The sequence below is a fragment of the Rhinoderma darwinii genome, assembly GCF_050947455.1.
Source record: "Rhinoderma darwinii isolate aRhiDar2 chromosome 5 unlocalized genomic scaffold, aRhiDar2.hap1 SUPER_5_unloc_46, whole genome shotgun sequence".
NCBI classification, from domain to species: Eukaryota; Metazoa; Chordata; class Amphibia; order Anura; family Rhinodermatidae; genus Rhinoderma; species Rhinoderma darwinii.
The window spans coordinates 621639-649402 of record NW_027461805.1 but is presented as its reverse complement, the minus strand read 5'-3'; the positions used below and the strand labels follow the sequence as shown (position 1 = coordinate 649402).

Here is a 27764-nt window from a genome sequence, read left to right as displayed (position 1 = left end):
CGGAACTTTGCACGTGTCATAGTGGAGCCCTCAGGATTCCAGAGCCAGCTTTCTGACATCATAATGGGACCTCAGAGATAAAAGCCTGGGCCCAGGCAGTGTTGGTCAGTGCTGCTCAGCAGGCAGCACTGGACTGGACTGGATTACAGCTGATACAAGGTGTGAAGGAACAAGGGGTGGCTGTGGGCATGCACTTGCTGCCGCTGCCAGTGTTTATCTGCATGGCAGCAGGGCATTTGGGCGTTGCCAGGAAGGCGTTTTTATGTAGATTCCTCCTCTTTCAGCACTGCATTGTGGTGCAAGCAAAAGAAGCAAATCCTGTCTGGCTTCCTCTCCGGCCTTTATTCACCTCCCGTGTAGCTGTGAGTGTGTGAGCCTGCAGGGCCCCATGGAATTGCCTAGAAGTAGGCTGAATCGCTGCAAGGGCTGAACAGCAGTATCGGGCAGGCTCGGGCAACGCGCGGCCCGTTCGGGTTATCGCTTCTCGGCCTTTTGGCTAAGATCAAGTGTAGTATCTGTTCTTATCAGTTTAATATCTGATACGTCCCCTATCTGGGGACCATATATTAAATGGATTTTTAGAACAGGGAGATGGAAATAGAGCTTGCTCTGTCCACTCCACGCATTGACCTGGTATTGCAGTATTTCCAGGACCGGTGCACCCTTTCCTTATGTGTTGACTAAAAGCAGATTCCAAAAGTGTTTTTTGTCTTTGCTATTGTTTCTGTCTTTCTGAAGGGATCTCCCCTTTTAATCCCATTATTTCAACACCTGTTGGACAATGCATGAGTGATAATGAGCTCATTGATTAAATGCAATTAATGAATAGATTGCCACCTCTTGTTGTGTGTCGTCTGTGTTTCTGTGTTTCCGGCATTTCACATTGGAACACCTCATTCACCTTCCTTGTCTTCTCTCCGCCCTCCCTTTTAGGTAAGTTAAAGAGCTGCACCTGAGCCAGCCACTGATTGATTGATTGATTGATTGATTGATTGATTGATTGATTGATTGATTGATGCAGCACAACAGTCAAATAGTGGAGTGGAGTAGGGGAACAGCAAACAGCCAATAAAGCAGCCCGCCCGCTCGCCTGCCCGCCACAATGGACCTACCTGTGTACACTAGATGGATGTGATGGAATGTACTGTCGTCCCTACATTTCAAGAAGAAGTAAGAATTGCAGTTGCAACAAAGCCTTGCTTGCCTACAAAGAGAGCAGCAATTTGGATTTGTTACTATGTTACCTAGAAGAATAACAAACTGTGCAAGGATGGAGGTTGTAGGAGCAAGGAGAAGTTGTCTGTAAAGTTGGTGGATGCCTATTTTCCATTTTGCAGTCCCTTGTCTCCCTCTTGTGGCCTCCTGGAGGCAACTAGCTGTGCAAAAAAAAGACAGCCTGGCGGCCGGCTGTTGCAGTGTTGCCCTCTCAGGCAACACTGAGTGACTGACTGAGCCTCACCGTCTTATATAAAGTTCAGACGGAACTTTGCACGTGTCATAGTGGAGCCCTCAGGATTCCAGAGCCAGCTTTCTGACATCATAATGGGGCCTCAGAGATAAAAGCCTGGGCCCAGGCAGTGTTGGTCAGTGCTGCTCAGCAGGCAGCACTGGACTGGACTGGATTACAGCTGATACAAGGTGTGAAGGAACAAGGGGTGGCTGTGGGCATGCACTTGCTGCCGCTGCCAGTGTTTATCTGCATGGCAGCAGGGCATTTGGGCGTTGCCAGGAAGGCGTTTTTATGTAGATTCCTCCTCTTTCAGCACTGCATTGTGGTGCAAGCAAAAGAAGCAAATCCTGTCTGGCTTCCTCTCCGGCCTTTATTCACCTCCCGTGTAGCTGTGAGTGTGTGAGCCTGCAGGGCCCCATGGAATTGCCTAGAAGTAGGCTGAATCGCTGCAAGGGCTGAACAGCAGTATCGGGCAGGCTCGGGCAACGCGCGGCCCGTTCGGGTTATCGCTTCTCGGCCTTTTGGCTAAGATCAAGTGTAGTATCTGTTCTTATCAGTTTAATATCTGATACGTCCCCTATCTGGGGACCATATATTAAATGGATTTTTAGAACAGGGAGATGGAAATAGAGCTTGCTCTGTCCACTCCACGCATTGACCTGGTATTGCAGTATTTCCAGGACCGGTGCACCCTTTCCTTATGTGTTGACTAAAAGCAGATTCCAAAAGTGTTTTTTGTCTTTGCTATTGTTTCTGTCTTTCTGAAGGGATCTCCCCTTTTAATCCCATTATTTCAACACCTGTTGGACAATGCATGAGTGATAATGAGCTCATTGATTAAATGCAATTAATGAATAGATTGCCACCTCTTGTTGTGTGTCGTCTGTGTTTCTGTGTTTCCGGCATTTCACATTGGAACACCTCATTCACCTTCCTTGTCTTCTCTCCGCCCTCCCTTTTAGGTAAGTTAAAGAGCTGCACCTGAGCCAGCCACTGATTGATTGATTGATTGATTGATTGATTGATTGATTGATTGATGCAGCACAACAGTCAAATAGTGGAGTGGAGTAGGGGAACAGCAAACAGCCAATAAAGCAGCCCGCCCGCTCGCCTGCCCGCCACAATGGACCTACCTGTGTACACTAGATGGATGTGATGGAATGTACTGTCGTCCCTACATTTCAAGAAGAAGTAAGAATTGCAGTTGCAACAAAGCCTTGCTTGCCTACAAAGAGAGCAGCAATTTGGATTTGTTACTATGTTACCTAGAAGAATAACAAACTGTGCAAGGATGGAGGTTGTAGGAGCAAGGAGAAGTTGTCTGTAAAGTTGGTGGATGCCTATTTTCCATTTTGCAGTCCCTTGTCTCCCTCTTGTGGCCTCCTGGAGGCAACTAGCTGTGCAAAAAAAAGACAGCCTGGCGGCCGGCTGTTGCAGTGTTGCCCTCTCAGGCAACACTGAGTGACTGACTGAGCCTCACCGTCTTATATAAAGTTCAGACGGAACTTTGCACGTGTCATAGTGGAGCCCTCAGGATTCCAGAGCCAGCTTTCTGACATCATAATGGGGCCTCAGAGATAAAAGCCTGGGCCCAGGCAGTGTTGGTCAGTGCTGCTCAGCAGGCAGCACTGGACTGGACTGGATTACAGCTGATACAAGGTGTGAAGGAACAAGGGGTGGCTGTGGGCATGCACTTGCTGCCGCTGCCAGTGTTTATCTGCATGGCAGCAGGGCATTTGGGCGTTGCCAGGAAGGCGTTTTTATGTAGATTCCTCCTCTTTCAGCACTGCATTGTGGTGCAAGCAAAAGAAGCAAATCCTGTCTGGCTTCCTCTCCGGCCTTTATTCACCTCCCGTGTAGCTGTGAGTGTGTGAGCCTGCAGGGCCCCATGGAATTGCCTAGAAGTAGGCTGAATCGCTGCAAGGGCTGAACAGCAGTATCGGGCAGGCTCGGGCAACGCGCGGCCCGTTCGGGTTATCGCTTCTCGGCCTTTTGGCTAAGATCAAGTGTAGTATCTGTTCTTATCAGTTTAATATCTGATACGTCCCCTATCTGGGGACCATATATTAAATGGATTTTTAGAACAGGGAGATGGAAATAGAGCTTGCTCTGTCCACTCCACGCATTGACCTGGTATTGCAGTATTTCCAGGACCGGTGCACCCTTTCCTTATGTGTTGACTAAAAGCAGATTCCAAAAGTGTTTTTTGTCTTTGCTATTGTTTCTGTCTTTCTGAAGGGATCTCCCCTTTTAATCCCATTATTTCAACACCTGTTGGACAATGCATGAGTGATAATGAGCTCATTGATTAAATGCAATTAATGAATAGATTGCCACCTCTTGTTGTGTGTCGTCTGTGTTTCTGTGTTTCCGGCATTTCACATTGGAACACCTCATTCACCTTCCTTGTCTTCTCTCCGCCCTCCCTTTTAGGTAAGTTAAAGAGCTGCACCTGAGCCAGCCACTGATTGATTGATTGATTGATTGATTGATTGATTGATTGATTGATTGATTGATTGCAGCACAACAGTCAAATAGTGGAGTGGAGTAGGGGAACAGCAAACAGCCAATAAAGCAGCCCGCCCGCTCGCCTGCCCGCCACAATGGACCTACCTGTGTACACTAGATGGATGTGATGGAATGTACTGTCGTCCCTACATTTCAAGAAGAAGTAAGAATTGCAGTTGCAACAAAGCCTTGCTTGCCTACAAAGAGAGCAGCAATTTGGATTTGTTACTATGTTACCTAGAAGAATAACAAACTGTGCAAGGATGGAGGTTGTAGGAGCAAGGAGAAGTTGTCTGTAAAGTTGGTGGATGCCTATTTTCCATTTTGCAGTCCCTTGTCTCCCTCTTGTGGCCTCCTGGAGGCAACTAGCTGTGCAAAAAAAAGACAGCCTGGCGGCCGGCTGTTGCAGTGTTGCCCTCTCAGGCAACACTGAGTGACTGACTGAGCCTCACCGTCTTATATAAAGTTCAGACGGAACTTTGCACGTGTCATAGTGGAGCCCTCAGGATTCCAGAGCCAGCTTTCTGACATCATAATGGGGCCTCAGAGATAAAAGCCTGGGCCCAGGCAGTGTTGGTCAGTGCTGCTCAGCAGGCAGCACTGGACTGGACTGGATTACAGCTGATACAAGGTGTGAAGGAACAAGGGGTGGCTGTGGGCATGCACTTGCTGCCGCTGCCAGTGTTTATCTGCATGGCAGCAGGGCATTTGGGCGTTGCCAGGAAGGCGTTTTTATCCTCCTCTTTCAGCACTGCATTGTGGTGCAAGCAAAAGAAGCAAATCCTGTCTGGCTTCCTCTCCGGCCTTTATTCACCTCCCGTGTAGCTGTGAGTGTGTGAGCCTGCAGGGCCCCATGGAATTGCCTAGAAGTAGGCTGAATCGCTGCAAGGGCTGAACAGCAGTATCGGGCAGGCTCGGGCAACGCGCGGCCCGTTCGGGTTATCGCTTCTCGGCCTTTTGGCTAAGATCAAGTGTAGTATCTGTTCTTATCAGTTTAATATCTGATACGTCCCCTATCTGGGGACCATATATTAAATGGATTTTTAGAACAGGGAGATGGAAATAGAGCTTGCTCTGTCCACTCCACGCATTGACCTGGTATTGCAGTATTTCCAGGACCGGTGCACCCTTTCCTTATGTGTTGACTAAAAGCAGATTCCAAAAGTGTTTTTTGTCTTTGCTATTGTTTCTGTCTTTCTGAAGGGATCTCCCCTTTTAATCCCATTATTTCAACACCTGTTGGACAATGCATGAGTGATAATGAGCTCATTGATTAAATGCAATTAATGAATAGATTGCCACCTCTTGTTGTGTGTCGTCTGTGTTTCTGTGTTTCCGGCATTTCACATTGGAACACCTCATTCACCTTCCTTGTCTTCTCTCCGCCCTCCCTTTTAGGTAAGTTAAAGAGCTGCACCTGAGCCAGCCACTGATTGATTGATTGATTGATTGATTGATTGATTGATTGATTGATTGATGCAGCACAACAGTCAAATAGTGGAGTGGAGTAGGGGAACAGCAAACAGCCAATAAAGCAGCCCGCCCGCTCGCCTGCCCGCCACAATGGACCTACCTGTGTACACTAGATGGATGTGATGGAATGTACTGTCGTCCCTACATTTCAAGAAGAAGTAAGAATTGCAGTTGCAACAAAGCCTTGCTTGCCTACAAAGAGAGCAGCAATTTGGATTTGTTACTATGTTACCTAGAAGAATAACAAACTGTGCAAGGATGGAGGTTGTAGGAGCAAGGAGAAGTTGTCTGTAAAGTTGGTGGATGCCTATTTTCCATTTTGCAGTCCCTTGTCTCCCTCTTGTGGCCTCCTGGAGGCAACTAGCTGTGCAAAAAAAAGACAGCCTGGCGGCCGGCTGTTGCAGTGTTGCCCTCTCAGGCAACACTGAGTGACTGACTGAGCCTCACCGTCTTATATAAAGTTCAGACGGAACTTTGCACGTGTCATAGTGGAGCCCTCAGGATTCCAGAGCCAGCTTTCTGACATCATAATGGGGCCTCAGAGATAAAAGCCTGGGCCCAGGCAGTGTTGGTCAGTGCTGCTCAGCAGGCAGCACTGGACTGGACTGGATTACAGCTGATACAAGGTGTGAAGGAACAAGGGGTGGCTGTGGGCATGCACTTGCTGCCGCTGCCAGTGTTTATCTGCATGGCAGCAGGGCATTTGGGCGTTGCCAGGAAGGCGTTTTTATGTAGATTCCTCCTCTTTCAGCACTGCATTGTGGTGCAAGCAAAAGAAGCAAATCCTGTCTGGCTTCCTCTCCGGCCTTTATTCACCTCCCGTGTAGCTGTGAGTGTGTGAGCCTGCAGGGCCCCATGGAATTGCCTAGAAGTAGGCTGAATCGCTGCAAGGGCTGAACAGCAGTATCGGGCAGGCTCGGGCAACGCGCGGCCCGTTCGGGTTATCGCTTCTCGGCCTTTTGGCTAAGATCAAGTGTAGTATCTGTTCTTATCAGTTTAATATCTGATACGTCCCCTATCTGGGGACCATATATTAAATGGATTTTTAGAACAGGGAGATGGAAATAGAGCTTGCTCTGTCCACTCCACGCATTGACCTGGTATTGCAGTATTTCCAGGACCGGTGCACCCTTTCCTTATGTGTTGACTAAAAGCAGATTCCAAAAGTGTTTTTTGTCTTTGCTATTGTTTCTGTCTTTCTGAAGGGATCTCCCCTTTTAATCCCATTATTTCAACACCTGTTGGACAATGCATGAGTGATAATGAGCTCATTGATTAAATGCAATTAATGAATAGATTGCCACCTCTTGTTGTGTGTCGTCTGTGTTTCTGTGTTTCCGGCATTTCACATTGGAACACCTCATTCACCTTCCTTGTCTTCTCTCCGCCCTCCCTTTTAGGTAAGTTAAAGAGCTGCACCTGAGCCAGCCACTGATTGATTGATTGATTGATTGATTGATTGATTGATTGATGCAGCACAACAGTCAAATAGTGGAGTGGAGTAGGGGAACAGCAAACAGCCAATAAAGCAGCCCGCCCGCTCGCCTGCCCGCCACAATGGACCTACCTGTGTACACTAGATGGATGTGATGGAATGTACTGTCGTCCCTACATTTCAAGAAGAAGTAAGAATTGCAGTTGCAACAAAGCCTTGCTTGCCTACAAAGAGAGCAGCAATTTGGATTTGTTACTATGTTACCTAGAAGAATAACAAACTGTGCAAGGATGGAGGTTGTAGGAGCAAGGAGAAGTTGTCTGTAAAGTTGGTGGATGCCTATTTTCCATTTTGCAGTCCCTTGTCTCCCTCTTGTGGCCTCCTGGAGGCAACTAGCTGTGCAAAAAAAAGACAGCCTGGCGGCCGGCTGTTGCAGTGTTGCCCTCTCAGGCAACACTGAGTGACTGACTGAGCCTCACCGTCTTATATAAAGTTCAGACGGAACTTTGCACGTGTCATAGTGGAGCCCTCAGGATTCCAGAGCCAGCTTTCTGACATCATAATGGGGCCTCAGAGATAAAAGCCTGGGCCCAGGCAGTGTTGGTCAGTGCTGCTCAGCAGGCAGCACTGGACTGGACTGGATTACAGCTGATACAAGGTGTGAAGGAACAAGGGGTGGCTGTGGGCATGCACTTGCTGCCGCTGCCAGTGTTTATCTGCATGGCAGCAGGGCATTTGGGCGTTGCCAGGAAGGCGTTTTTATGTAGATTCCTCCTCTTTCAGCACTGCATTGTGGTGCAAGCAAAAGAAGCAAATCCTGTCTGGCTTCCTCTCCGGCCTTTATTCACCTCCCGTGTAGCTGTGAGTGTGTGAGCCTGCAGGGCCCCATGGAATTGCCTAGAAGTAGGCTGAATCGCTGCAAGGGCTGAACAGCAGTATCGGGCAGGCTCGGGCAACGCGCGGCCCGTTCGGGTTATCGCTTCTCGGCCTTTTGGCTAAGATCAAGTGTAGTATCTGTTCTTATCAGTTTAATATCTGATACGTCCCCTATCTGGGGACCATATATTAAATGGATTTTTAGAACAGGGAGATGGAAATAGAGCTTGCTCTGTCCACTCCACGCATTGACCTGGTATTGCAGTATTTCCAGGACCGGTGCACCCTTTCCTTATGTGTTGACTAAAAGCAGATTCCAAAAGTGTTTTTTGTCTTTGCTATTGTTTCTGTCTTTCTGAAGGGATCTCCCCTTTTAATCCCATTATTTCAACACCTGTTGGACAATGCATGAGTGATAATGAGCTCATTGATTAAATGCAATTAATGAATAGATTGCCACCTCTTGTTGTGTGTCGTCTGTGTTTCTGTGTTTCCGGCATTTCACATTGGAACACCTCATTCACCTTCCTTGTCTTCTCTCCGCCCTCCCTTTTAGGTAAGTTAAAGAGCTGCACCTGAGCCAGCCACTGATTGATTGATTGATTGATTGATTGATTGATTGATTGATTGATTGATTGATTGATGCAGCACAACAGTCAAATAGTGGAGTGGAGTAGGGGAACAGCAAACAGCCAATAAAGCAGCCCGCCCGCTCGCCTGCCCGCCACAATGGACCTACCTGTGTACACTAGATGGATGTGATGGAATGTACTGTCGTCCCTACATTTCAAGAAGAAGTAAGAATTGCAGTTGCAACAAAGCCTTGCTTGCCTACAAAGAGAGCAGCAATTTGGATTTGTTACTATGTTACCTAGAAGAATAACAAACTGTGCAAGGATGGAGGTTGTAGGAGCAAGGAGAAGTTGTCTGTAAAGTTGGTGGATGCCTATTTTCCATTTTGCAGTCCCTTGTCTCCCTCTTGTGGCCTCCTGGAGGCAACTAGCTGTGCAAAAAAAAGACAGCCTGGCGGCCGGCTGTTGCAGTGTTGCCCTCTCAGGCAACACTGAGTGACTGACTGAGCCTCACCGTCTTATATAAAGTTCAGACGGAACTTTGCACGTGTCATAGTGGAGCCCTCAGGATTCCAGAGCCAGCTTTCTGACATCATAATGGGGCCTCAGAGATAAAAGCCTGGGCCCAGGCAGTGTTGGTCAGTGCTGCTCAGCAGGCAGCACTGGACTGGACTGGATTACAGCTGATACAAGGTGTGAAGGAACAAGGGGTGGCTGTGGGCATGCACTTGCTGCCGCTGCCAGTGTTTATCTGCATGGCAGCAGGGCATTTGGGCGTTGCCAGGAAGGCGTTTTTATGTAGATTCCTCCTCTTTCAGCACTGCATTGTGGTGCAAGCAAAAGAAGCAAATCCTGTCTGGCTTCCTCTCCGGCCTTTATTCACCTCCCGTGTAGCTGTGAGTGTGTGAGCCTGCAGGGCCCCATGGAATTGCCTAGAAGTAGGCTGAATCGCTGCAAGGGCTGAACAGCAGTATCGGGCAGGCTCGGGCAACGCGCGGCCCGTTCGGGTTATCGCTTCTCGGCCTTTTGGCTAAGATCAAGTGTAGTATCTGTTCTTATCAGTTTAATATCTGATACGTCCCCTATCTGGGGACCATATATTAAATGGATTTTTAGAACAGGGAGATGGAAATAGAGCTTGCTCTGTCCACTCCACGCATTGACCTGGTATTGCAGTATTTCCAGGACCGGTGCACCCTTTCCTTATGTGTTGACTAAAAGCAGATTCCAAAAGTGTTTTTTGTCTTTGCTATTGTTTCTGTCTTTCTGAAGGGATCTCCCCTTTTAATCCCATTATTTCAACACCTGTTGGACAATGCATGAGTGATAATGAGCTCATTGATTAAATGCAATTAATGAATAGATTGCCACCTCTTGTTGTGTGTCGTCTGTGTTTCTGTGTTTCCGGCATTTCACATTGGAACACCTCATTCACCTTCCTTGTCTTCTCTCCGCCCTCCCTTTTAGGTAAGTTAAAGAGCTGCACCTGAGCCAGCCACTGATTGATTGATTGATTGATTGATTGATTGATTGATTGATTGATTGATTGATGCAGCACAACAGTCAAATAGTGGAGTGGAGTAGGGGAACAGCAAACAGCCAATAAAGCAGCCCGCCCGCTCGCCTGCCCGCCACAATGGACCTACCTGTGTACACTAGATGGATGTGATGGAATGTACTGTCGTCCCTACATTTCAAGAAGAAGTAAGAATTGCAGTTGCAACAAAGCCTTGCTTGCCTACAAAGAGAGCAGCAATTTGGATTTGTTACTATGTTACCTAGAAGAATAACAAACTGTGCAAGGATGGAGGTTGTAGGAGCAAGGAGAAGTTGTCTGTAAAGTTGGTGGATGCCTATTTTCCATTTTGCAGTCCCTTGTCTCCCTCTTGTGGCCTCCTGGAGGCAACTAGCTGTGCAAAAAAAAGACAGCCTGGCGGCCGGCTGTTGCAGTGTTGCCCTCTCAGGCAACACTGAGTGACTGACTGAGCCTCACCGTCTTATATAAAGTTCAGACGGAACTTTGCACGTGTCATAGTGGAGCCCTCAGGATTCCAGAGCCAGCTTTCTGACATCATAATGGGGCCTCAGAGATAAAAGCCTGGGCCCAGGCAGTGTTGGTCAGTGCTGCTCAGCAGGCAGCACTGGACTGGACTGGATTACAGCTGATACAAGGTGTGAAGGAACAAGGGGTGGCTGTGGGCATGCACTTGCTGCCGCTGCCAGTGTTTATCTGCATGGCAGCAGGGCATTTGGGCGTTGCCAGGAAGGCGTTTTTATGTAGATTCCTCCTCTTTCAGCACTGCATTGTGGTGCAAGCAAAAGAAGCAAATCCTGTCTGGCTTCCTCTCCGGCCTTTATTCACCTCCCGTGTAGCTGTGAGTGTGTGAGCCTGCAGGGCCCCATGGAATTGCCTAGAAGTAGGCTGAATCGCTGCAAGGGCTGAACAGCAGTATCGGGCAGGCTCGGGCAACGCGCGGCCCGTTCGGGTTATCGCTTCTCGGCCTTTTGGCTAAGATCAAGTGTAGTATCTGTTCTTATCAGTTTAATATCTGATACGTCCCCTATCTGGGGACCATATATTAAATGGATTTTTAGAACAGGGAGATGGAAATAGAGCTTGCTCTGTCCACTCCACGCATTGACCTGGTATTGCAGTATTTCCAGGACCGGTGCACCCTTTCCTTATGTGTTGACTAAAAGCAGATTCCAAAAGTGTTTTTTGTCTTTGCTATTGTTTCTGTCTTTCTGAAGGGATCTCCCCTTTTAATCCCATTATTTCAACACCTGTTGGACAATGCATGAGTGATAATGAGCTCATTGATTAAATGCAATTAATGAATAGATTGCCACCTCTTGTTGTGTGTCGTCTGTGTTTCTGTGTTTCCGGCATTTCACATTGGAACACCTCATTCACCTTCCTTGTCTTCTCTCCGCCCTCCCTTTTAGGTAAGTTAAAGAGCTGCACCTGAGCCAGCCACTGATTGATTGATTGATTGATTGATTGATTGATTGATTGATTGATTGATGCAGCACAACAGTCAAATAGTGGAGTGGAGTAGGGGAACAGCAAACAGCCAATAAAGCAGCCCGCCCGCTCGCCTGCCCGCCACAATGGACCTACCTGTGTACACTAGATGGATGTGATGGAATGTACTGTCGTCCCTACATTTCAAGAAGAAGTAAGAATTGCAGTTGCAACAAAGCCTTGCTTGCCTACAAAGAGAGCAGCAATTTGGATTTGTTACTATGTTACCTAGAAGAATAACAAACTGTGCAAGGATGGAGGTTGTAGGAGCAAGGAGAAGTTGTCTGTAAAGTTGGTGGATGCCTATTTTCCATTTTGCAGTCCCTTGTCTCCCTCTTGTGGCCTCCTGGAGGCAACTAGCTGTGCAAAAAAAAGACAGCCTGGCGGCCGGCTGTTGCAGTGTTGCCCTCTCAGGCAACACTGAGTGACTGACTGAGCCTCACCGTCTTATATAAAGTTCAGACGGAACTTTGCACGTGTCATAGTGGAGCCCTCAGGATTCCAGAGCCAGCTTTCTGACATCATAATGGGGCCTCAGAGATAAAAGCCTGGGCCCAGGCAGTGTTGGTCAGTGCTGCTCAGCAGGCAGCACTGGACTGGACTGGATTACAGCTGATACAAGGTGTGAAGGAACAAGGGGTGGCTGTGGGCATGCACTTGCTGCCGCTGCCAGTGTTTATCTGCATGGCAGCAGGGCATTTGGGCGTTGCCAGGAAGGCGTTTTTATGTAGATTCCTCCTCTTTCAGCACTGCATTGTGGTGCAAGCAAAAGAAGCAAATCCTGTCTGGCTTCCTCTCCGGCCTTTATTCACCTCCCGTGTAGCTGTGAGTGTGTGAGCCTGCAGGGCCCCATGGAATTGCCTAGAAGTAGGCTGAATCGCTGCAAGGGCTGAACAGCAGTATCGGGCAGGCTCGGGCAACGCGCGGCCCGTTCGGGTTATCGCTTCTCGGCCTTTTGGCTAAGATCAAGTGTAGTATCTGTTCTTATCAGTTTAATATCTGATACGTCCCCTATCTGGGGACCATATATTAAATGGATTTTTAGAACAGGGAGATGGAAATAGAGCTTGCTCTGTCCACTCCACGCATTGACCTGGTATTGCAGTATTTCCAGGACCGGTGCACCCTTTCCTTATGTGTTGACTAAAAGCAGATTCCAAAAGTGTTTTTTGTCTTTGCTATTGTTTCTGTCTTTCTGAAGGGATCTCCCCTTTTAATCCCATTATTTCAACACCTGTTGGACAATGCATGAGTGATAATGAGCTCATTGATTAAATGCAATTAATGAATAGATTGCCACCTCTTGTTGTGTGTCGTCTGTGTTTCTGTGTTTCCGGCATTTCACATTGGAACACCTCATTCACCTTCCTTGTCTTCTCTCCGCCCTCCCTTTTAGGTAAGTTAAAGAGCTGCACCTGAGCCAGCCACTGATTGATTGATTGATTGATTGATTGATTGATTGATTGATTGATTGATTGATTGATTGATGCAGCACAACAGTCAAATAGTGGAGTGGAGTAGGGGAACAGCAAACAGCCAATAAAGCAGCCCGCCCGCTCGCCTGCCCGCCACAATGGACCTACCTGTGTACACTAGATGGATGTGATGGAATGTACTGTCGTCCCTACATTTCAAGAAGAAGTAAGAATTGCAGTTGCAACAAAGCCTTGCTTGCCTACAAAGAGAGCAGCAATTTGGATTTGTTACTATGTTACCTAGAAGAATAACAAACTGTGCAAGGATGGAGGTTGTAGGAGCAAGGAGAAGTTGTCTGTAAAGTTGGTGGATGCCTATTTTCCATTTTGCAGTCCCTTGTCTCCCTCTTGTGGCCTCCTGGAGGCAACTAGCTGTGCAAAAAAAAGACAGCCTGGCGGCCGGCTGTTGCAGTGTTGCCCTCTCAGGCAACACTGAGTGACTGACTGAGCCTCACCGTCTTATATAAAGTTCAGACGGAACTTTGCACGTGTCATAGTGGAGCCCTCAGGATTCCAGAGCCAGCTTTCTGACATCATAATGGGGCCTCAGAGATAAAAGCCTGGGCCCAGGCAGTGTTGGTCAGTGCTGCTCAGCAGGCAGCACTGGACTGGACTGGATTACAGCTGATACAAGGTGTGAAGGAACAAGGGGTGGCTGTGGGCATGCACTTGCTGCCGCTGCCAGTGTTTATCTGCATGGCAGCAGGGCATTTGGGCGTTGCCAGGAAGGCATTTTTATGTAGATTCCTCCTCTTTCAGCACTGCATTGTGGTGCAAGCAAAAGAAGCAAATCCTGTCTGGCTTCCTCTCCGGCCTTTATTCACCTCCCGTGTAGCTGTGAGTGTGTGAGCCTGCAGGGCCCCATGGAATTGCCTAGAAGTAGGCTGAATCGCTGCAAGGTCTGAACAGCAGTATCGGGCAGGCTCGGGCAACGCGCGGCCCGTTCGGGTTATCGCTTCTCGGCCTTTTGGCTAAGATCAAGTGTAGTATCTGTTCTTATCAGTTTAATATCTGATACGTCCCCTATCTGGGGACCATATATTAAATGGATTTTTAGAACAGGGAGATGGAAATAGAGCTTGCTCTGTCCACTCCACGCATTGACCTGGTATTGCAGTATTTCCAGGACCGGTGCACCCTTTCCTTATGTGTTGACTAAAAGCAGATTCCAAAAGTGTTTTTTGTCTTTGCTATTGTTTCTGTCTTTCTGAAGGGATCTCCCCTTTTAATCCCATTATTTCAACACCTGTTGGACAATGCATGAGTGATAATGAGATCATTGATTAAATGCAATTAATGAATAGATTGCCACCTCTTGTTGTGTGTCGTCTGTGTTTCTGTGTTTCCGGCATTTCACATTGGAACACCTCATTCACCTTCCTTGTCTTCTCTCCGCCCTCCCTTTTAGGTAAGTTAAAGAGCTGCACCTGAGCCAGCCACTGATTGATTGATTGATTGATTGATTGATTGATTGATTGATTGATTGATTGATTGATTGATTGATTGATTGATTGATTGATTGATGCAGCACAACAGTCAAATAGTGGAGTGGAGTAGGGGAACAGCAAACAGCCAATAAAGCAGCCCGCCCGCTCGCCTGCCCGCCACAATGGACCTACCTGTGTACACTAGATGGATGTGATGGAATGTACTGTCGTCCCTACATTTCAAGAAGAAGTAAGAATTGCAGTTGCAACAAAGCCTTGCTTGCCTACAAAGAGAGCAGCAATTTGGATTTGTTACTATGTTACCTAGAAGAATAACAAACTGTGCAAGGATGGAGGTTGTAGGAGCAAGGAGAAGTTGTCTGTAAAGTTGGTGGATGCCTATTTTCCATTTTGCAGTCCCTTGTCTCCCTCTTGTGGCCTCCTAGAGGCAACTAGCTGTGCAAAAAAAAGACAGCCTGGCGGCCGGCTGTTGCAGTGTTGCCCTCTCAGGCAACACTGAGTGACTGACTGAGCCTCACCGTCTTATATAAAGTTCAGACGGAACTTTGCACGTGTCATAGTGGAGCCCTCAGGATTCCAGAGCCAGCTTTCTGACATCATAATGGGGCCTCAGAGATAAAAGCCTGGGCCCAGGCAGTGTTGGTCAGTGCTGCTCAGCAGGCAGCACTGGACTGGACTGGATTACAGCTGATACAAGGTGTGAAGGAACAATGGGTGGCTGTGGGCATGCACTTGCTGCCGCTGCCAGTGTTTATCTGCATGGCAGCAGGGCATTTGGGCGTTGCCAGGAAGGCGTTTTTATGTAGATTCCTCCTCTTTCAGCACTGCATTGTGGTGCAAGCAAAAGAAGCAAATCCTGTCTGGCTTCCTCTCCGGCCTTTATTCACCTCCCGTGTAGCTGTGAGTGTGTGAGCCTGCAGGGCCCCATGGAATTGCCTAGAAGTAGGCTGAATCGCTGCAAGGGCTGAACAGCAGTATCGGGCAGGCTCGGGCAACGCGCGGCCCGTTCGGGTTATCGCTTCTCGGCCTTTTGGCTAAGATCAAGTGTAGTATCTGTTCTTATCAGTTTAATATCTGATACGTCCCCTATCTGGGGACCATATATTAAATGGATTTTTAGAACAGGGAGATGGAAATAGAGCTTGCTCTGTCCACTCCACGCATTGACCTGGTATTGCAGTATTTCCAGGACCGGTGCACCCTTTCCTTATGTGTTGACTAAAAGCAGATTCCAAAAGTGTTTTTTGTCTTTGCTATTGTTTCTGTCTTTCTGAAGGGATCTCCCCTTTTAATCCCATCATTTCAACACCTGTTGGACAATGCATGAGTGATAATGAGCTCATTGATTAAATGCAATTAATGAATAGATTGCCACCTCTTGTTGTGTGTCGTCTGTGTTTCTGTGTTTCCGGCATTTCACATTGGAACACCTCATTCACCTTCCTTGTCTTCTCTCCGCCCTCCCTTTTAGGTAAGTTAAAGAGCTGCACCTGAGCCAGCCACTGATTGATTGATTGATTGATTGATTGATTGATTGATTGATTGATTGATTGATTGATTGATTGATGCAGCACAACAGTCAAATAGTGGAGTGGAGTAGGGGAACAGCAAACAGCCAATAAAGCAGCCCGCCCGCTCGCCTGCCCGCCACAATGGACCTACCTGTGTACACTAGATGGATGTGATGGAATGTACTGTCGTCCCTACATTTCAAGAAGAAGTAAGAATTGCAGTTGCAACAAAGCCTTGCTTGCCTACAAAGAGAGCAGCAATTTGGATTTGTTACTATGTTACCTAGAAGAATAACAAACTGTGCAAGGATGGAGGTTGTAGGAGCAAGGAGAAGTTGTCTGTAAAGTTGGTGGATGCCTATTTTCCATTTTGCAGTCCCTTGTCTCCCTCTTGTGGCCTCCTGGAGGCAACTAGCTGTGCAAAAAAAAGACAGCCTGGCGGCCGGCTGTTGCAGTGTTGCCCTCTCAGGCAACACTGAGTGACTGACTGAGCCTCACCGTCTTATATAAAGTTCAGACGGAACTTTGCACGTGTCATAGTGGAGCCCTCAGGATTCCAGAGCCAGCTTTCTGACATCATAATGGGGCCTCAGAGATAAAAGCCTGGGCCCAGGCAGTGTTGGTCAGTGCTGCTCAGCAGGCAGCACTGGACTGGACTGGATTACAGCTGATACAAGGTGTGAAGGAACAAGGGGTGGCTGTGGGCATGCACTTGCTGCCGCTGCCAGTGTTTATCTGCATGGCAGCAGGGCATTTGGGCGTTGCCAGGAAGGCGTTTTTATGTAGATTCCTCCTCTTTCAGCACTGCATTGTGGTGCAAGCAAAAGAAGCAAATCCTGTCTGGCTTCCTCTCCGGCCTTTATTCACCTCCCGTGTAGCTGTGAGTGTGTGAGCCTGCAGGGCCCCATGGAATTGCCTAGAAGTAGGCTGAATCGCTGCAAGGGCTGAACAGCAGTATCGGGCAGGCTCGGGCAACGCGCGGCCCGTTCGGGTTATCGCTTCTCGGCCTTTTGGCTAAGATCAAGTGTAGTATCTGTTCTTATCAGTTTAATATCTGATACGTCCCCTATCTGGGGACCATATATTAAATGGATTTTTAGAACAGGGAGATGGAAATAGAGCTTGCTCTGTCCACTCCACGCATTGACCTGGTATTGCAGTATTTCCAGGACCGGTGCACCCTTTCCTTATGTGTTGACTAAAAGCAGATTCCAAAAGTGTTTTTTGTCTTTGCTATTGTTTCTGTCTTTCTGAAGGGATCTCCCCTTTTAATCCCATTATTTCAACACCTGTTGGACAATGCATGAGTGATAATGAGCTCATTGATTAAATGCAATTAATGAATAGATTGCCACCTCTTGTTGTGTGTCGTCTGTGTTTCTGTGTTTCCGGCATTTCACATTGGAACACCTCATTCACCTTCCTTGTCTTCTCTCCGCCCTCCCTTTTAGGTAAGTTAAAGAGCTGCACCTGAGCCAGCCACTGATTGATTGATTGATTGATTGATTGATTGATTGATTGATTGATTGATTGATTGATGCAGCACAACAGTCAAATAGTGGAGTGGAGTAGGGGAACAGCAAACAGCCAATAAAGCAGCCCGCCCGCTCGCCTGCCCGCCACAATGGACCTACCTGTGTACACTAGATGGATGTGATGGAATGTACTGTCGTCCCTACATTTCAAGAAGAAGTAAGAATTGCAGTTGCAACAAAGCCTTGCTTGCCTACAAAGAGAGCAGCAATTTGGATTTGTTACTATGTTACCTAGAAGAATAACAAACTGTGCAAGGATGGAGGTTGTAGGAGCAAGGAGAAGTTGTCTGTAAAGTTGGTGGATGCCTATTTTCCATTTTGCAGTCCCTTGTCTCCCTCTTGTGGCCTCCTGGAGGCAACTAGCTGTGCAAAAAAAAGACAGCCTGGCGGCCGGCTGTTGCAGTGTAGCCCTCTCAGGCAACACTGAGTGACTGACTGAGCCTCACCGTCTTATATAAAGTTCAGACGGAACTTTGCACGTGTCATAGTGGAGCCCTCAGGATTCCAGAGCCAGCTTTCTGACATCATAATGGGGCCTCAGAGATAAAAGCCTGGGCCCAGGCAGTGTTGGTCAGTGCTGCTCAGCAGGCAGCACTGGACTGGACTGGATTACAGCTGATACAAGGTGTGAAGGAACAAGGGGTGGCTGTGGGCATGCACTTGCTGCCGCTGCCAGTGTTTATCTGCATGGCAGCAGGGCATTTGGGCATTGCCAGGAAGGCGTTTTTATGTAGATTCCTCCTCTTTCAGCACTGCATTGTGGTGCAAGCAAAAGAAGCAAATCCTGTCTGGCTTCCTCTCCGGCCTTTATTCACCTCCCGTGTAGCTGTGAGTGTGTGAGCCTGCAGGGCCCCATGGAATTGCCTAGAAGTAGGCTGAATCGCTGCAAGGGCTGAACAGCAGTATCGGGCAGGCTCGGGCAACGCGCGGCCCGTTCGGGTTATCGCTTCTCGGCCTTTTGGCTAAGATCAAGTGTAGTATCTGTTCTTATCAGTTTAATATCTGATACGTCCCCTATCTGGGGACCATATATTAAATGGATTTTTAGAACAGGGAGATGGAAATAGAGCTTGCTCTGTCCACTCCACGCATTGACCTGGTATTGCAGTATTTCCAGGACCGGTGCACCCTTTCCTTATGTGTTGACTAAAAGCAGATTCCAAAAGTGTTTTTTGTCTTTGCTATTGTTTCTGTCTTTCTGAAGGGATCTCCCCTTTTAATCCCATTATTTCAACACCTGTTGGACAATGCATGAGTGATAATGAGCTCATTGATTAAATGCAATTAATGAATAGATTGCCACCTCTTGTTGTGTGTCGTCTGTGTTTCTGTGTTTCCGGCATTTCACATTGGAACACCTCATTCACCTTCCTTGTCTTCTCTCCGCCCTCCCTTTTAGGTAAGTTAAAGAGCTGCACCTGAGCCAGCCACTGATTGATTGATTGATTGATTGATTGATTGATTGATTGATTGATTGATTGATTGATGCAGCACAACAGTCAAATAGTGGAGTGGAGTAGGGGAACAGCAAACAGCCAATAAAGCAGCCCGCCCGCTCGCCTGCCCGCCACAATGGACCTACCTGTGTACACTAGATGGATGTGATGGAATGTACTGTCGTCCCTACATTTCAAGAAGAAGTAAGAATTGCAGTTGCAACAAAGCCTTGCTTGCCTACAAAGAGAGCAGCAATTTGGATTTGTTACTATGTTACCTAGAAGAATAACAAACTGTGCAAGGATGGAGGTTGTAGGAGCAAGGAGAAGTTGTCTGTAAAGTTGGTGGATGCCTATTTTCCATTTTGCAGTCCCTTGTCTCCCTCTTGTGGCCTCCTGGAGGCAACTAGCTGTGCAAAAAAAAGACAGCCTGGCGGCCGGCTGTTGCAGTGTTGCCCTCTCAGGCAACACTGAGTGACTGACTGAGCCTCACCGTCTTATATAAAGTTCAGACGGAACTTTGCACGTGTCATAGTGGAGCCCTCAGGATTCCAGAGCCAGCTTTCTGACATCATAATGGGGCCTCAGAGATAAAAGCCTGGGCCCAGGCAGTGTTGGTCAGTGCTGCTCAGCAGGCAGCACTGGACTGGACTGGATTACAGCTGATACAAGGTGTGAAGGAACAAGGGGTGGCTGTGGGCATGCACTTGCTGCCGCTGCCAGTGTTTATCTGCATGGCAGCAGGGCATTTGGGCGTTGCCAGGAAGGCGTTTTTATGTAGATTCCTCCTCTTTCAGCACTGCATTGTGGTGCAAGCAAAAGAAGCAAATCCTGTCTGGCTTCCTCTCCGGCCTTTATTCACCTCCCGTGTAGCTGTGAGTGTGTGAGCCTGCAGGGCCCCATGGAATTGCCTAGAAGTAGGCTGAATCGCTGCAAGGGCTGAACAGCAGTATCGGGCAGGCTCGGGCAACGCGCGGCCCGTTCGGGTTATCGCTTCTCGGCCTTTTGGCTAAGATCAAGTGTAGTATCTGTTCTTATCAGTTTAATATCTGATACGTCCCCTATCTGGGGACCATATATTAAATGGATTTTTAGAACAGGGAGATGGAAATAGAGCTTGCTCTGTCCACTCCACGCATTGACCTGGTATTGCAGTATTTCCAGGACCGGTGCACCCTTTCCTTATGTGTTGACTAAAAGCAGATTCCAAAAGTGTTTTTTGTCTTTGCTATTGTTTCTGTCTTTCTGAAGGGATCTCCCCTTTTAATCCCATTATTTCAACACCTGTTGGACAATGCATGAGTGATAATGAGATCATTGATTAAATGCAATTAATGAATAGATTGCCACCTCTTGTTGTGTGTCGTCTGTGTTTCTGTGTTTCCGGCATTTCACATTGGAACACCTCATTCACCTTCCTTGTCTTCTCTCCGCCCTCCCTTTTAGGTAAGTTAAAGAGCTGCACCTGAGCCAGCCACTGATTGATTGATTGATTGATTGATTGATTGATTGATTGATTGATTGATTGATTGATTGATGCAGCACAACAGTCAAATAGTGGAGTGGAGTAGGGGAACAGCAAACAGCCAATAAAGCAGCCCGCCCGCTCGCCTGCCCGCCACAATGGACCTACCTGTGTACACTAGATGGATGTGATGGAATGTACTGTCGTCCCTACATTTCAAGAAGAAGTAAGAATTGCAGTTGCAACAAAGCCTTGCTTGCCTACAAAGAGAGCAGCAATTTGGATTTGTTACTATGTTACCTAGAAGAATAACAAACTGTGCAAGGATGGAGGTTGTAGGAGCAAGGAGAAGTTGTCTGTAAAGTTGGTGGATGCCTATTTTCCATTTTGCAGTCCCTTGTCTCCCTCTTGTGGCCTCCTAGAGGCAACTAGCTGTGCAAAAAAAAGACAGCCTGGCGGCCGGCTGTTGCAGTGTTGCCCTCTCAGGCAACACTGAGTGACTGACTGAGCCTCACCGTCTTATATAAAGTTCAGACGGAACTTTGCACGTGTCATAGTGGAGCCCTCAGGATTCCAGAGCCAGCTTTCTGACATCATAATGGGGCCTCAGAGATAAAAGCCTGGGCCCAGGCAGTGTTGGTCAGTGCTGCTCAGCAGGCAGCACTGGACTGGACTGGATTACAGCTGATACAAGGTGTGAAGGAACAAGGGGTGGCTGTGGGCATGCACTTGCTGCCGCTGCCAGTGTTTATCTGCATGGCAGCAGGGCATTTGGGCGTTGCCAGGAAGGCGTTTTTATGTAGATTCCTCCTCTTTCAGCACTGCATTGTGGTGCAAGCAAAAGAAGCAAATCCTGTCTGGCTTCCTCTCCGGCCTTTATTCACCTCCCGTGTAGCTGTGAGTGTGTGAGCCTGCAGGGCCCCATGGAATTGCCTAGAAGTAGGCTGAATCGCTGCAAGGGCTGAACAGCAGTATCGGGCAGGCTCGGGCAACGCGCGGCCCGTTCGGGTTATCGCTTCTCGGCCTTTTGGCTAAGATCAAGTGTAGTATCTGTTCTTATCAGTTTAATATCTGATACGTCCCCTATCTGGGGACCATATATTAAATGGATTTTTAGAACAGGGAGATGGAAATAGAGCTTGCTCTGTCCACTCCACGCATTGACCTGGTATTGCAGTATTTCCAGGACCGGTGCACCCTTTCCTTATGTGTTGACTAAAAGCAGATTCCAAAAGTGTTTTTTGTCTTTGCTATTGTTTCTGTCTTTCTGAAGGGATCTCCCCTTTTAATCCCATTATTTCAACACCTGTTGGACAATGCATGAGTGATAATGAGCTCATTGATTAAATGCAATTAATGAATAGATTGCCACCTCTTGTTGTGTGTCGTCTGTGTTTCTGTGTTTCCGGCATTTCACATTGGAACACCTCATTCACCTTCCTTGTCTTCTCTCCGCCCTCCCTTTTAGGTAAGTTAAAGAGCGGCACCTGAGCCAGCCACTGATTGATTGATTGATTGATTGATTGATTGATTGATTGATTGATTGATGCAGCACAACAGTCAAATAGTGGAGTGGAGTAGGGGAACAGCAAACAGCCAATAAAGCAGCCCGCCCGCTCGCCTGCCCGCCACAATGGACCTACCTGTGTACACTAGATGGATGTGATGGAATGTACTGTCGTCCCTACATTTCAAGAAGAAGTAAGAATTGCAGTTGCAACAAAGCCTTGCTTGCCTACAAAGAGAGCAGCAATTTGGATTTGTTACTATGTTACCTAGAAGAATAACAAACTGTGCAAGGATGGAGGTTGTAGGAGCAAGGAGAAGTTGTCTGTAAAGTTGGTGGATGCCTATTTTCCATTTTGCAGTCCCTTGTCTCCCTCTTGTGGCCTCCTGGAGGCAACTAGCTGTGCAAAAAAAAGACAGCCTGGCGGCCGGCTGTTGCAGTGTTGCCCTCTCAGGCAACACTGAGTGACTGACTGAGCCTCACCGTCTTATATAAAGTTCAGACGGAACTTTGCACGTGTCATAGTGGAGCCCTGAGGAGCCAGAGCCAGCTTTCTGACATCATAATGGGGCCTTAGAGATAAAAGCCTGGGCCCAGGCAGTGTTGGTCAGTGCTGCTCAGCAGGCAGCACTGGACTGGACTGGATTACAGCTGATACAAGGTGTGAAGGAACAAGGGGTGGCTGTGGGCATGCACTTGCTGCCGCTGCCAGTGTTTATCTGCATGGCAGCAGGGCATTTGGGCGTTGCCAGGAAGGCGTTTTTATGTAGATTCCTCCTCTTTCAGCACTGCATTGTGGTGCAAGCAAAAGAAGCAAATCCTGTCTGGCTTCCTCTCCGGCCTTTATTCACCTCCCGTGTAGCTGTGAGTGTGTGAGCCTGCAGGGCCCCATGGAATTGCCTAGAAGTAGGCTGAATCGCTGCAAGGGCTGAACAGCAGTATCGGGCAGGCTCGGGCAACGCGCGGCCCGTTCGGGTTATCGGTTCTCGGCCTTTTGGCTAAGATCAAGTGTAGTATCTGTTCTTATCAGTTTAATATCTGATACGTCCCCTATCTGGGGACCATATATTAAATGGATTTTTAGAACAGGGAGATGGAAATAGAGCTTGCTCTGTCCACTCCACGCATTGACCTGGTATTGCAGTATTTCCAGGACCGGTGCACCCTTTCCTTATGTGTTGACTAAAAGCAGATTCCAAAAGTGTTTTTTGTCTTTGCTATTGTTTCTGTCTTTCTGAAGGGATCTCCCCTTTTAATCCCATTATTTCAACACCTGTTGGACAATGCATGAGTGATAATGAGCTCATTGATTAAATGCAATTAATGAATAGATTGCCACCTCTTGTTGTGTGTCGTCTGTGTTTCTGTGTTTCCGGCATTTCACATTGGAACACCTCATTCACCTTCCTTGTCTTCTCTCCGCCCTCCCTTTTAGGTAAGTTAAAGAGCTGCACCTGAGCCAGCCACTGATTGATTGATTGATTGATTGATTGATTGATTGATTGATTGATTGATTGATTGATTGATGCAGCACAACAGTCAAATAGTGGAGTGGAGTAGGGGAACAGCAAACAGCCAATAAAGCAGCCCGCCCGCTCGCCTGCCCGCCACAATGGACCTACCTGTGTACACTAGATGGATGTGATGGAATGTACTGTCGTCCCTACATTTCAAGAAGAAGTAAGAATTGCAGTTGCAACAAAGCCTTGCTTGCCTACAAAGAGAGCAGCAATTTGGATTTGTTACTATGTTACCTAGAAGAATAACAAACTGTGCAAGGATGGAGGTTGTAGGAGCAAGGAGAAGTTGTCTGTAAAGTTGGTGGATGCCTATTTTCCATTTTGCAGTCCCTTGTCTCCCTCTTGTGGCCTCCTGGAGGCAACTAGCTGTGCAAAAAAAAGACAGCCTGGCGGCCGGCTGTTGCAGTGTTGCCCTCTCAGGCAACACTGAGTGACTGACTGAGCCTCACCGTCTTATATAAAGTTCAGACGGAACTTTGCACGTGTCATAGTGGAGCCCTCAGGATTCCAGAGCCAGCTTTCTGACATCATAATGGGGCCTCAGAGATAAAAGCCTGGGCCCAGGCAGTGTTGGTCAGTGCTGCTCAGCAGGCAGCACTGGACTGGACTGGATTACAGCTGATACAAGGTGTGAAGGAACAAGGGGTGGCTGTGGGCATGCACTTGCTGCCGCTGCCAGTGTTTATCTGCATGGCAGCAGGGCATTTGGGCGTTGCCAGGAAGGCGTTTTTATGTAGATTCCTCCTCTTTCAGCACTGCATTGTGGTGCAAGCAAAAGAAGCAAATCCTGTCTGGCTTCCTCTCCGGCCTTTATTCACCTCCCGTGTAGCTGTGAGTGTGTGAGCCTGCAGGGCCCCATGGAATTGCCTAGAAGTAGGCTGAATCGCTGCAAGGGCTGAACAGCAGTATCGGGCAGGCTCGGGCAACGCGCGGCCCGTTCGGGTTATCGCTTCTCGGCCTTTTGGCTAAGATCAAGTGTAGTATCTGTTCTTATCAGTTTAATATCTGATACGTCCCCTATCTGGGGACCATATATTAAATGGATTTTTAGAACAGGGAGATGGAAATAGAGCTTGCTCTGTCCACTCCACGCATTGACCTGGTATTGCAGTATTTTCAGGACCGGTGCACCCTTTCCTTATGTGTTGACTAAAAGCAGATTCCAAAAGTGTTTTTTGTCTTTGCTATTGTTTCTGTCTTTCTGAAGGGATCTCCCCTTTTAATCCCATTATTTCAACACCTGTTGGACAATGCATGAGTGATAATGAGCTCATTGATTAAATGCAATTAATGAATAGATTGCCACCTCTTGTTGTGTGTCGTCTGTGTTTCTGTGTTTCCGGCATTTCACATTGGAACACCTCATTCACCTTCCTTGTCTTCTCTCCGCCCTCCCTTTTAGGTAAGTTAAAGAGCTGCACCTGAGCCAGCCACTGATTGATTGATTGATTGATTGATTGATTGATTGATTGATTGATTGATTGATGCAGCACAACAGTCAAATAGTGGAGTGGAGTAGGGGAACAGCAAACAGCCAATAAAGCAGCCCGCCCGCTCGCCTGCCCGCCACAATGGACCTACCTGTGTACACTAGATGGATGTGATGGAATGTACTGTCGTCCCTACATTTCAAGAAGAAGTAAGAATTGCAGTTGCAACAAAGCCTTGCTTGCCTACAAAGAGAGCAGCAATTTGGATTTGTTACTATGTTACCTAGAAGAATAACAAACTGTGCAAGGATGGAGGTTGTAGGAGCAAGGAGAAGTTGTCTGTAAAGTTGGTGGATGCCTATTTTCCATTTTGCAGTCCCTTGTCTCCCTCTTGTGGCCTCCTGGAGGCAACTAGCTGTGCAAAAAAAAGACAGCCTGGCGGCCGGCTGTTGCAGTGTTGCCCTCTCAGGCAACACTGAGTGACTGACAGAGCCTCACCGTCTTATATAAAGTTCAGACGGAACTTTGCACGTGTCATAGTGGAGCCCTCAGGATTCCAGAGCCAGCTTTCTGACATCATAATGGGGCCTCAGAGATAAAAGCCTGGGCCCAGGCAGTGTTGGTCAGTGCTGCTCAGCAGGCAGCACTGGACTGGACTGGATTACAGCTGATACAAGGTGTGAAGGAACAAGGGGTGGCTGTGGGCATGCACTTGCTGCCGCTGCCAGTGTTTATCTGCATGGCAGCAGGGCATTTGGGCGTTGCCAGGAAGGCGTTTTTATGTAGATTCCTCCTCTTTCAGCACTGCATTGTGGTGCAAGCAAAAGAAGCAAATCCTGTCTGGCTTCCTCTCCGGCCTTTATTCACCTCCCGTGTAGCTGTGAGTGTGTGAGCCTGCAGGGCCCCATGGAATTGCCTAGAAGTAGGCTGAATCGCTGCAAGGGCTGAACAGCAGTATCGGGCAGGCTCGGGCAACGCGCGGCCCGTTCGGGTTATCGCTTCTCGGCCTTTTGGCTAAGATCAAGTGTAGTATCTGTTCTTATCAGTTTAATATCTGATACGTCCCCTATCTGGGGACCATATATTAAATGGATTTTTAGAACAGGGAGATGGAAATAGAGCTTGCTCTGTCCACTCCACGCATTGACCTGGTATTGCAGTATTTCCAGGACCGGTGCACCCTTTCCTTATGTGTTGACTAAAAGCAGATTCCAAAAGTGTTTTTTGTCTTTGCTATTGTTTCTGTCTTTCTGAAGGGATCTCCCCTTTTAATCCCATTATTTCAACACCTGTTGGACAATGCATGAGTGATAATGAGCTCATTGATTAAATGCAATTAATGAATAGATTGCCACCTCTTGTTGTGTGTCGTCTGTGTTTCTGTGTTTCCGGCATTTCACATTGGAACACCTCATTCACCTTCCTTGTCTTCTCTCCGCCCTCCCTTTTAGGTAAGTTAAAGAGCTGCACCTGAGCCAGCCACTGATTGATTGATTGATTGATTGATTGATTGATTGATTGATTGATTGATGCAGCACAACAGTCAAATAGTGGAGTGGAGTAGGGGAACAGCAAACAGCCAATAAAGCAGCCCGCCCGCTCGCCTGCCCGCCACAATGGACCTACCTGTGTACACTAGATGGATGTGATGGAATGTACTGTCGTCCCTACATTTCAAGAAGAAGTAAGAATTGCAGTTGCAACAAAGCCTTGCTTGCCTACAAAGAGAGCAGCAATTTGGATTTGTTACTATGTTACCTAGAAGAATAACAAACTGTGCAAGGATGGAGGTTGTAGGAGCAAGGAGAAGTTGTCTGTAAAGTTGGTGGATGCCTATTTTCCATTTTGCAGTCCCTTGTCTCCCTCTTGTGGCCTCCTGGAGGCAACTAGCTGTGCAAAAAAAAGACAGCCTGGCGGCCGGCTGTTGCAGTGTTGCCCTCTCAGGCAACACTGAGTGACTGACTGAGCCTCACCGTCTTATATAAAGTTCAGACGGAACTTTGCACGTGTCATAGTGGAGCCCTCAGGATTCCAGAGCCAGCTTTCTGACATCATAATGGGGCCTCAGAGATAAAAGCCTGGGCCCAGGCAGTGTTGGTTAGTGCTGCTCAGCAGGCAGCACTGGACTGGACTGGATTACAGCTGATACAAGGTGTGAAGGAACAAGGGGTGGCTGTGGGCATGCACTTGCTGCCGCTGCCAGTGTTTATCTGCATGGCAGCAGGGCATTTGGGCGTTGCCAGGAAGGCATTTTTATGTAGATTCCTCCTCTTTCAGCACTGCATTGTGGTGCAAGCAAAAGAAGCAAATCCTGTCTGGCTTCCTCTCCGGCCTTTATTCACCTCCCGTGTAGCTGTGAGTGTGTGAGCCTGCAGGGCCCCATGGAATTGCCTAGAAGTAGGCTGAATCGCTGCAAGGTCTGAACAGCAGTATCGGGCAGGCTCGGGCAACGCGCGGCCCGTTCGGGTTATCGCTTCTCGGCCTTTTGGCTAAGATCAAGTGTAGTATCTGTTCTTATCAGTTTAATATCTGATACGTCCCCTATCTGGGGACCATATATTAAATGGATTTTTAGAACAGGGAGATGGAAATAGAGCTTGCTCTGTCCACTCCACGCATTGACCTGGTATTGCAGTATTTCCAGGACCGGTGCACCCTTTCCTTATGTGTTGACTAAAAGCAGATTCCAAAAGTGTTTTTTGTCTTTGCTATTGTTTCTGTCTTTCTGAAGGGATCTCCCCTTTTAATCCCATTATTTCAACACCTGTTGGACAATGCATGAGTGATAATGAGATCATTGATTAAATGCAATTAATGAATAGATTGCCACCTCTTGTTGTGTGTCGTCTGTGTTTCTGTGTTTCCGGCATTTCACATTGGAACACCTCATTCACCTTCCTTGTCTTCTCTCCGCCCTCCCTTTTAGGTAAGTTAAAGAGCTGCACCTGAGCCAGCCACTGATTGATTGATTGATTGATTGATTGATTGATTGATTGATTGATTGATGCAGCACAACAGTCAAATAGTGGAGTGGAGTAGGGGAACAGCAAACAGCCAATAAAGCAGCCCGCCCGCTCGCCTGCCCGCCACAATGGACC

At 47.8% G+C, this 27764-nt stretch overlaps 19 non-coding genes across 19 annotated transcripts; all 19 read left to right on the top strand.

Annotated features, from left to right (window-relative positions):
• The first annotated feature begins 476 nt into the window (after nt 1-476).
• Nucleotides 477-667, top strand: LOC142694865 (U2 spliceosomal RNA). The gene has a single exon (XR_012863036.1). It is a non-coding gene; the product is annotated as a U2 spliceosomal RNA (small nuclear RNA).
• A 1288-nt stretch (nt 668-1955) lies between these two features.
• On the top strand, nt 1956-2146 carry LOC142694864 (U2 spliceosomal RNA). Its single transcript, XR_012863035.1, has one exon. It is a non-coding gene; the product is annotated as a U2 spliceosomal RNA (small nuclear RNA).
• A 1280-nt stretch (nt 2147-3426) lies between these two features.
• Nucleotides 3427-3617, top strand: LOC142694863 (U2 spliceosomal RNA). The gene has a single exon (XR_012863034.1). It is a non-coding gene; the product is annotated as a U2 spliceosomal RNA (small nuclear RNA).
• Nucleotides 3618-4899: 1282 nt separating this feature from the next.
• On the top strand, nt 4900-5090 carry LOC142694862 (U2 spliceosomal RNA). Its single transcript, XR_012863033.1, has one exon. It is a non-coding gene; the product is annotated as a U2 spliceosomal RNA (small nuclear RNA).
• Nucleotides 5091-6374: 1284 nt separating this feature from the next.
• Nucleotides 6375-6565, top strand: LOC142694861 (U2 spliceosomal RNA). Its single transcript, XR_012863032.1, has one exon. It is a non-coding gene; the product is annotated as a U2 spliceosomal RNA (small nuclear RNA).
• A 1276-nt stretch (nt 6566-7841) lies between these two features.
• On the top strand, nt 7842-8032 carry LOC142694859 (U2 spliceosomal RNA). Its single transcript, XR_012863031.1, has one exon. It is a non-coding gene; the product is annotated as a U2 spliceosomal RNA (small nuclear RNA).
• A 1292-nt stretch (nt 8033-9324) lies between these two features.
• LOC142694857 (U2 spliceosomal RNA) lies at nt 9325-9515 on the top strand. Its single transcript, XR_012863029.1, has one exon. It is a non-coding gene; the product is annotated as a U2 spliceosomal RNA (small nuclear RNA).
• A 1288-nt stretch (nt 9516-10803) lies between these two features.
• On the top strand, nt 10804-10994 carry LOC142694856 (U2 spliceosomal RNA). Its single transcript, XR_012863028.1, has one exon. It is a non-coding gene; the product is annotated as a U2 spliceosomal RNA (small nuclear RNA).
• A 1284-nt stretch (nt 10995-12278) lies between these two features.
• On the top strand, nt 12279-12469 carry LOC142694855 (U2 spliceosomal RNA). The gene has a single exon (XR_012863027.1). It is a non-coding gene; the product is annotated as a U2 spliceosomal RNA (small nuclear RNA).
• A 1296-nt stretch (nt 12470-13765) lies between these two features.
• Nucleotides 13766-13956, top strand: LOC142694854 (U2 spliceosomal RNA). The gene has a single exon (XR_012863026.1). It is a non-coding gene; the product is annotated as a U2 spliceosomal RNA (small nuclear RNA).
• A 1320-nt stretch (nt 13957-15276) lies between these two features.
• On the top strand, nt 15277-15467 carry LOC142694853 (U2 spliceosomal RNA). The gene has a single exon (XR_012863025.1). It is a non-coding gene; the product is annotated as a U2 spliceosomal RNA (small nuclear RNA).
• Nucleotides 15468-16767: 1300 nt separating this feature from the next.
• LOC142694852 (U2 spliceosomal RNA) lies at nt 16768-16958 on the top strand. The gene has a single exon (XR_012863024.1). It is a non-coding gene; the product is annotated as a U2 spliceosomal RNA (small nuclear RNA).
• Nucleotides 16959-18250: 1292 nt separating this feature from the next.
• LOC142694851 (U2 spliceosomal RNA) lies at nt 18251-18441 on the top strand. Its single transcript, XR_012863023.1, has one exon. It is a non-coding gene; the product is annotated as a U2 spliceosomal RNA (small nuclear RNA).
• A 1292-nt stretch (nt 18442-19733) lies between these two features.
• On the top strand, nt 19734-19924 carry LOC142694850 (U2 spliceosomal RNA). Its single transcript, XR_012863022.1, has one exon. It is a non-coding gene; the product is annotated as a U2 spliceosomal RNA (small nuclear RNA).
• A 1296-nt stretch (nt 19925-21220) lies between these two features.
• On the top strand, nt 21221-21411 carry LOC142694848 (U2 spliceosomal RNA). The gene has a single exon (XR_012863021.1). It is a non-coding gene; the product is annotated as a U2 spliceosomal RNA (small nuclear RNA).
• Nucleotides 21412-22694: 1283 nt separating this feature from the next.
• Nucleotides 22695-22885, top strand: LOC142694411 (U2 spliceosomal RNA). The gene has a single exon (XR_012862653.1). It is a non-coding gene; the product is annotated as a U2 spliceosomal RNA (small nuclear RNA).
• A 1296-nt stretch (nt 22886-24181) lies between these two features.
• Nucleotides 24182-24372, top strand: LOC142694403 (U2 spliceosomal RNA). Its single transcript, XR_012862646.1, has one exon. It is a non-coding gene; the product is annotated as a U2 spliceosomal RNA (small nuclear RNA).
• Nucleotides 24373-25660: 1288 nt separating this feature from the next.
• Nucleotides 25661-25851, top strand: LOC142694847 (U2 spliceosomal RNA). The gene has a single exon (XR_012863020.1). It is a non-coding gene; the product is annotated as a U2 spliceosomal RNA (small nuclear RNA).
• A 1284-nt stretch (nt 25852-27135) lies between these two features.
• LOC142694845 (U2 spliceosomal RNA) lies at nt 27136-27326 on the top strand. The gene has a single exon (XR_012863018.1). It is a non-coding gene; the product is annotated as a U2 spliceosomal RNA (small nuclear RNA).
• The last annotated feature ends 438 nt before the right edge of the window (nt 27327-27764 follow it).